Source organism: Myotis brandtii, unplaced genomic scaffold, assembly GCF_000412655.1.
Source record: "Myotis brandtii unplaced genomic scaffold, ASM41265v1 scaffold32, whole genome shotgun sequence".
Taxonomy (NCBI): Eukaryota; Metazoa; Chordata; class Mammalia; order Chiroptera; family Vespertilionidae; genus Myotis; species Myotis brandtii.
In genome coordinates, this window is record NW_005362269.1 from 4084880 (window position 1) to 4094186 (window position 9307).

A 9307-nucleotide genomic window follows, 5' to 3' on the forward strand; every position below is an offset into this window, starting at 1 on the left:
CCCAGTCTCCTTTTTTTTTTTTTTTCATTCTGGGATTTATTTACCTTCTGTAATTGAAACTTTGTTGCGGCTCCAGCTCAGAGGCCGCCTGGCTGAAAGCAGGTATCTGGGGTTTGTTTAGCTTCTATAATTGCAACATTGTTGCATCCGGAGCTCAGAGCTGGGCTGGCAGGCAGGGAACCTTGGCTTCCTCCATCGCCGGGGCAACCAAGCCTCATGTTCGCTTCAGCTGCGTGGCTGCCGGCCGCCATCTTGGTTGGCAGTTAATTTGCATATCACCCTGATTAGCCAATGGGAAGCATAGCAGAGGTATGGTTAATTACCATGTTTGTCTATTATTAGATAGGATTTCCATTTTCATTGAGGGCTGCTCCCAGGGTCACTGACTCTGGCACTTCCAACCTGCTACATGCCAGCTAAGCATGATCCTGTAGCCTCCAAAACCCCTCAGGTACAGAGCCACAGGAGCTTTTGTTAGGAACCCCGTGGTGAATACAGGAACGGTGAGTATCAACAGGTTATGGGCAGAGCACCTGCAGCACCTGCTACACGGGATCACTTCACCTCCAGCGTCATGTCTGTGTTCCAGGCAGGGAGAAGGGTAGAAGGTCAAAGGACAAAAGACATATAACTGCTGAGTCTGTACCTTTTTATCAAGAAGGCAATAGCTTTCCTGAAGCCTCACCAGACTCCTGCTGCTCAGCTGCCAGAACTGGGTTGCATGGTTACCTGCTGCAGCTGTAAGAAAGCCTGGAGAGATGAGTGTGTGTAGTGGATAAAATTGCAAACCATTGTCCTTGAAGATACTTGCATGAACAAAGCGAGAATCAGAAGCAATAAATCTTCAAGCCGTCATTATATTGTCTCCAATACATGTGGCTCAAACAGCAGACACAAGTTATGGGGTTCTGCTCGGGCATCATTGGCTTACCTTAGCCTTTTTATTCATTAACATTTACTGTCACCTGCCAAGAACACACAATGACAAAGTTCTTAGAGGAGAACAAGGTTGGCTTGTTGGAGAAAGAGAAGAAATAGGCCTATGTGGCTGGTGTCTATGGGGAAAAGGGAGGACACTTGTAATACTTTCAATAATAAAGATAAAATAAAAAAGAGCCTGGCTGGTGTGGCTCAGTGGTTGAGTGTGGACCTATAAACCAGGGGTTCACAGACCCGGATTGTGGGCTTAATTCCCAGAATGGAGAGTGCAGGAGGCAGCCAGTCGATGATTCTCTGCCATCACTGATGTTTCTATTTCTCTCTCCCTCTCCCTTCTTCTCTGAAATCAATACATTTCAAAAATATACATTTCAAAGCTCTTTTTGTCTGGCCCCAGAAAAGCATTTCTTAGGAGAAATCCTAGAAGTACCTAATTTGGAAGAGGAGATTTACGTATTTGGGGAAGAAAGTTTGGTCATTCAAATAATACTATTTGTTTTCTCCTGAAGTCATCTACAGAAAGAAAAAGAAAAAACAGTTGTGCTAATTTCCTTTAAGGAATTAAACTCCTTCAGAGTCCCTTGATTTCCAGTCGTGTTCTTGAGTTTTCATGTTTTCTCTGGAACCTATTGGTTAGGAAATATATATGTAAATATACATATGTCCCTCCATCTGCCCAGAAGATCGGTAGCTGCTGCCAACGTGCTTATTCCTCCTGACAGTTGGAAACACTCTGCTTTGCCTCCTGCTCAGCTGTGTGAAAGGGAGGACTCGAGGGCCCTAAGTGATGATAAATTAGCTTCAAGGGGCCTCTTTCCCATCGAAGAGCCTCTCTGAGAAACTGTTCCTAAGCAGAAGAGTTCATCAGGAGCAACTCCCTTTGTGAGATAGTTTTGCTGTGAACCTCATTGCTCTTTCAGAAACTTCAGGCTAACAGTTGGACCATGCCAGAGGCTACTTTGCTTAAGTCCTTTAACCTTGAACACCTCTTCAATTTTTCAACAAATGTTTGTTGCACACAAACTAGGGATACAACTATGAGCAAAATCAGGGGTGGTCCCTGCTCTCTAGGAACTTACAGCCCGTGGGAATACATAGCCTATTCAAATAGCCACAGGTCGGGTGCATAGTTAAAAATAGAGAAGTGTGCTAGAAAATGATTGTATGAGAGCCTGGAACAAAGGAGCCTGATCTAATCAGAGGTCAGAGAAGAATTCCATGAAGAAGTGGCTTTTGAAGCAACAGGCATTGCTTGGGGGCTCTTACGTTCCTATCAGTGAGCCAGAGAGGATGGGTTTAAGTCTATAAGACCTGCTTAGAAGGAATTTATAGAGCAGTTAAAGAAGTAAGGTGTTCCTGCAGTAAGCTATTGAAAGAGACAGTGTGTCATCATGTGCTAAATGGATCAGCACTAGAGGATAAACACAAACTTAAAGATGGAAAGTGAGTGGTAGCAGATGGTGGACAACACTTTATAGATGAGGTGAGGTTTCAGCTAGACACAGGAGGATGACTACATCATGAATGGGCAGCAAAAGGTGTTAATCTGATCATGGAACTCAAATCTTCAATGGTGTCCTGTTATCTAAGCAGGAAAAAATACCCACTTTCTTGGCCCTTCATGAAATGCTCCAAGTGTATCCTTTGAAGATCCCCTCCACATCTTTGAAAATACATTCACATATTCTATCTTTTACATTGTTGTTACTCTTTCCTTACCAGTTGGTGAGCAACTTAAGAGATGACATTACATATTAGTCGCCTATCTTTATAGTACCTTATTCTTTAGGGTAACACTTTTCATATCAAAGAGACCATGAATGTTTGTTTAGTTTAGTGGAATGGGAGGGCTGAAATTGTTGTGTGATGGCATATGACCATGACCACTGGTCAGTGGTGGGCGTAGGGATGAAGGTTGGCTGCCTCTTCTCCACCAGCACTTTTTTCCTTGGTGACATCACCCACTTTCAAAGTTTTAAATATGATCTTCACACTGGTGACTCCCAAATGGATATCCACAGCTCTTAAATGCCCTCTTTCCAACTTGTGGATCCAACACCTCGCTGCATGGCATCTCCGCTTGGCCAGGCATCTCTAAAAAGCATCTCATAATTAATATGTCCAAAACAAGTTTTGATTCTTTGCCCTGGTATCAAAAGGATACATCAGTGTCTACCCCATCATCCCTTCTTAATAACTGGTACTACCATTTCTCATTTGCTCAAGCCAAAAACCTGCATCATCCTTGATTTATTTGCCTCACTTTCCATATGCAAAAGGTCAGCCAGTCCTGGTGTCTCATTTCAAAAAATAACTCATCTCTACTCTCTACTTCCATTGGCACTGTCTTAGTCCAAGACAGCATCATCTCTTACCTGTTCTATTTAATGGCCCCCCTGAGCTTCTTGCTTCTCCTCTTGTCCCCAGGTCATCCATTCTCCACACTGCAACCAGAATGAACTTTCAAAAGAATAAATCACATTGTGTCATCCTCTACTTATATTCTACAGGACTTCCTGTCACTAGAAGACAATTCTAGAGAAAATCTATACTCCTCACGGCCTACAAGACCCGGCATGAGCCAGCTCTTTCCTGTGTGTCTGAGCTCGTCACCCACCTCTCTTCACCTCATTCATGCCATCCAGCCACCCTGGACTTGCTTTTCCTCAAACACACCTCAAAACATTTGGCTTTGTTCTTCCCTTTGCCTAGAATAACCTTCCTCCAAATGTTCCCTTCACTGGCTTCTTGGCATCCGGGTCTCCACTCACTTGCCATCATTTTAGAGAGGCCTCCCTAACCACACACCAGTAGGTGCTCCCCGGGTTGGGGCTAGAGTCAGGGTTAAATAATAACTCTCTAATAATAACAACTCTCTTTTATTTTTATCATAGTGTTTGTCACTATTTGTCTTAGTCCATTTGGGCTGCCATAACAGAATACCACAGATTGAGTAGATTAAACAATATAAATTTGTTTCTCATGGTTCTGGAGGCTGGGAAGTCCAAGATCAAGCTGTCTGATGAGAACCTGCTTCCTTGTTCCCAGTTGGCTGCTTTCTCGCTGTATCCTTACATGGTAGGAAAGGGTCAGAAAGCTCTTTAATAAGGGCTCTCAACTTATTCATGAGGGATCCACCCTCATGACCTAACTACCTCCCAAAGGCCCACTCCTAGCACCATCACATTGGGGATTATGTTTCCACATGAATTTTGGGGGACACAAACATTTGGTCTGTAGCATTATTTGATATTATTTTTTTATTTATTTATTTACTGGTTTGTTATCTATTTCCCCTATCTAGAACATCAGCCACATGAAAACAGGGACCTTATCTATCTTATTTCCTATTATACTCCCATCCACAAAAACAAAGTTTGGCACCAAGTTGGCAATCACTAAATATTTGTTGCATCGTTGATATAGATGGATGGGTGAATGCTGATTAAGTGTATGAAGTTAAAGAAACCATTTAGCATCTTTGCCTCAATTTACCACCTTCCCTGATGTGGATGGCAGGTAATACACTACTTGTCTCTTTTGGAACACAAAGAAGGCAGTTAAGATAAATGGGAAGGCCAAAGGCTTTACCACTTATTGTGAGAAAAATATTGGAGTGTACGGGCAAGGAGCCATTTGAAAGTGGCAATGACAGGCTAATGGAGAAAGAAAATAATTTGTTTTATTACCCGTGAACCTCCTGGGGACTGAGTAAGGGGCGGGGGGGCGGGGGGGGGGGATGAAATGTACCCATTTGTAATGTAAAATTTCATAAATCCAGCTTACATTAATTCAAAGTAGAATAACACTTTGTTTATCTGGCATCAATAGATATTTTGCTAAGTGTGTGTGTGTATGTGTGTGTGTGTGTGGAGATATATATATATTTAATGTTCCCATTGTAAGAAGATTTTTTTAAGTTTGACTATTGTAATGGAAATAGATTTCAAATGAATTTCAGTGCCTCTTCCTCTGGCAGCACACTGAACAGAGCCTTTTGTCAATAACTCGAGGACATCGTTATAGGCTTATTATATTTGGGTATAAGATAGTGACAAATTCTGAAATCACAGATGTGTAGAACCTTTATGTTTGCTCTGATGTGTATGGCATAGGTTCTTTTCTCTTCTCTCATTTATTTAGTCAACAAGTAGGGCACCTGCAGGCTGGCTACTGAGGACAATACCCATTGTGACAAACAAGAAGAATGCGGTCCCTGCCCTCTTGGAGCCCATGATGTGCTGGGGAAGACTACAGTGATCAAGTAAGTAAAGTGTGGCCAGAACCTCAAAGGCCTACCCTAGGGCTCAGGAGAGGCCTCCCCACAGAAATGGCCTTTAAGCTGATTCCTGCGAAGGCGTTGCTCAGGGCAAGAATGTTCCAGGCAGATGGAAAAGCATGTGCAAGTGGCTGTGAGAGCCAGGGTGCATTTGAGCAGACAGCATGGCTCCTACGATGCTACAGAGCCATTGGGGCCAGATTGCAGGCCCCTCCTCCCGCAGGCCCAGGCTAGGAATCCGAGTCTTCATTCTGCAGACAAATTAAATGTTTTTAACAAAGGGAGCAAGCAGCATTACACTTCAAAATATGTGTTAGAAGAAAATGGAATAACCCCTAAATCTGGTGATTTCATAGATATTGTTGGTCTAGAGCAGGGGTCCTCAAACTACGGCCCGCGGGCCACATGCAAATACAAATATTGTATTTGTTCCCGTTTTGTTTTTTTACTTCAAAATAAGATATGTGCAGTGTGCATAGGAATTTGTTCATAGTTTTTTTTTTAAACTATAGTCCGGCCCTCCAACGGTCTGAGGGACAGTGAACTGGCCCCCTGTTTAAAAAGTTTGAGGACCCCTGGTCTAGAGACAAAGGTAAAGTAACTGGTACCATAGTAATCCTCCACCCACAAATTATGGAATTGACAGGTGGTGCTCAGGGGCCCAGGGATAGTGCAAACACCCAGAAGTGGATATTCAGGTTTGGGAAGTGCTGGTTTCAGAAAGGAACCTCATTATCGGAGGCCTGTTACAGAATTGTCCATGTAAGAGACCAGTTTAATTCAGCTCAACATTGTCTGAAGCACGCTATATACCCGAGGCCTAAAGAAGTGTGTTAGAGTGGATGAACATGCGCTGGAAACAGATGCCTGAGTTCCAGACCTGCCTCAGTCACTACCTGTATGCAGGCCTTGAGCAAGTATCTTCCCCCATGGACTTCAGTTTCCTCTCCTTCAGAATAAGATGATACCCAAGGCCCTCTCCTATCTGGAATGCTGAGATGCACAGGCAGGAGGCTCTAAGCAGGGGGGGAGGGGGGTGTCTCCACCACCTACTCACCAACTGCCCTTGGGCAGGTTACTTAACTTCTTTGAACATCAGTTTACTTATTTGTGAAAGCTCTACTCATCAGGTGATTGTGAGGGCTAAAACACCTGGCACAGAGAAAGAAATAAGTCAATATTAAGATCACTCTAATTGAATAGCTTACTAGCTGATGGATCACATATTAATCCACTAAAGCAGGAGCAAGAATTTGAAAATGAATGTTTCCTTTAGGAAAAAAAGAGGCCCCTTATGAATTAAGAAGTCATGCCACATATTATATTTTTCTGTCTCCTTTTGAGACTTGGTAACATTTGGGGAAGCATCTTGTATCATCCATCTGTCCAACATTTGTGCTTTGGAATATCTTTCCTCTAACAGCTTGGCCAAACTCTGTTTTAAATGTGTTCAGTTCTACCCAACTGGTGTGGCTCAGTGGTTGAGCATTGACCTATGAACCAGGAGGTCACGGTTCGATTCCCATTCAGGGCACATGCCTGGGTTATGGGCTTGATCCCCAGTTAGGGGTGTGCGGAGGCAGCCGATCATTGATTCTCTCTCATCATTGATGTTTCTATCTCTCTCCCGCTTTCCCTTCCTCTCTGATATCAGTAAAAATATATTTTTTAAAAAATAAATGTGTTCAGTTCTGCTATCCTTGGTCTATCTGCTCAGAGCATGTTATCAACTTGAACTTGTGTGGATCCATATAAATTCTGCTAAAAGTCAATGTTTTCTTGTTTTTAATATTTTTTAAAATTTTTATTGAGCCAATTATTTAAGAGGAATAGCCAATGAAACAGAAACAGAGAAGTCCTTTTCAGGTGGTAAAGGAAAACCTACAAAGAATTATGATTCAATATTAGAAATTTTCTGTGGCTAGATCTCCAAGAAGTGTTGATATTTTCAACAACAAAAATCAATCCACAGTTAGTAGGTGTTAGTCTGAACACTTGTAGAAAAGGAAAGGCCAATTTAAACAAAGTAGTGTTGGTTTTCATCTTCGCAGGCCATAAGAGTATGATTTGAAGGAAGGAACCCTGAGCTGGAGATCATTTGGGTTCCATTTACTCTTTCATTCATTCCTCAAATGTTTATTGAGCATCCAGCAGGGTTCCAGGTTACAGAGGATGCAGTGTGAGCCAAGCAGATATGGTACCTGCAATTAAATAGTCATGTGACCGTGGACCAAGCCTCTTGCCATTCTTGGACTTTGCCTTCCACATCCTTAAAGTAAGCTGGCTGAGCTGCATTATCTGTAATGGTCCTCCTCGATGTATTATTCTGTGCCTCCTCACTGCGTTCTTGGTGGTGATCACAATGTCATGCGGCACTGATAGATGTGCATGGCACCTGGGGTACCACAGAACCCTTCCCAGGTGTACTGCCAAGTTCTGACCAATGGGTACTGGATTGACTTCTTTAGGCCATGAAAACAAATTCCCACAAATGTGGTGGTTTAAGACAGCAGGACTGTATTCTCTCACAGTTCTGGAGCTGTATGTCTGAAATCAAGGTGTCAGCAGGGCCGTGTTCTCTCTGAAGGCTGAATGGAGGGATTCTTCCAGGCTGTTTCCAAATCCTTGCTGCTGCTGGGCTTGTGGCTGCATCACTCCAGTCTCTGACTTCGTGGTCACATGGCATTCTCTCTGAGGGTCTGTCACAACTCTGTTTTCTCTTCTTACACAGACAGCCCACCCTAATCCAGTATGACTCATCTGTAACTTTGCTGTTCTACTTGCAAAGACCTCTTGCAAATAAGGTCACATTCTGAGGTTCCAGGTGGACATGAAGCTTGGTGGGGGGTACACAATCCAACCCAGCACAGATGTTATTTCCTTTTGCTTCTACCAAGGATGTGGACTGTTACAGCAGTGTCTACACTGAGCTGGAGAGGTCAAGCAACCTGGTTCAGAGAGGGGTGCTCTGGGAGGAAGAGCAAGGAGTCATTTCATCCCTTCTAGCTGAGCCCCACAAATTCACGCACTGAAGAGGGTGTCCACATGCAGGAAGCTCTCTGGCCAGGCTTTGCAGGGCTGGGGTCAAGGGTTCTAGCTCTGTGGGCAATTCCAGGGCGGAACCTCTGCTCCCCCATCTCACTGGCTGTGCGTCTTTGGGACATTCGTTTACTTCTGAGAGCTCAGGTTCCTTTGTCTATAAATTGGGAATAATAATGGAACCTCCTAATAGGATTGTAGCAAAACGGAGATGTTGTGAGGAAAATTACTCATGTACAACACTAAGCATAGTGCCAGGGGCATGAAAATGTGCTTAATAAATGTTTGTTGCTATTAAAATATCTACTCGTTTTCTCTGTGCTGGAATATCTTTCCCAACAAAGAGAGAAACATGTTATTTCTCTCATATTAAAACAAAACAATAAAAAAACTTTCTCGACCCTATTCTCAACTCACTCCCCTTTACAGCAAAATTTTGCAAAAGACTTGCCTGTCCTCTGTGTCTCCTATTTCTTTTCTCCCACTGTACAAACAGGCTTTGCCCCTCCCCATCCCTGCACTACATTGTCTCAGTCATTGTGGTCCCCATGACCTCAATGCTGCTGAATCCAGCAGTTAATTCTCAGTCCTCATCTTACTTGGCCAGTCAGCATCTTGTGACAGTTGACCATTTCCTCCTTCCCGAAACATTTTTTCACTTGGGTTGCTGGGACATCACTGGATCTTGGTTCTCTTCCTACTTCCTACATTAGAGTGCCCCTCAGGTTCCCTCCAACATCTCTTTTGTATCCACACTCCCTCCCTAAGCGATCTCATTCAGCCAATGGCTTTAAACACCGTCTGTCACTGATGGCTCACACACTTAGGTGTCCAGCCTAGACATTTCCCCTAAACCTAGTCAGCATCTCCATTTGGATCTCAAATAGGCATCTCAAACGTAACATGTCCAAAATAAACCCCTGGTTCCCCTCCCACCATCTTCCCTGTTATAGGAAATGGGGACCACATCCTTCCACTTGCTCAGGTAAAAAAAATCCTGAGCATCATCCTGACTTTTAACTATCTCTTACACCCTGACTCAAATCCATT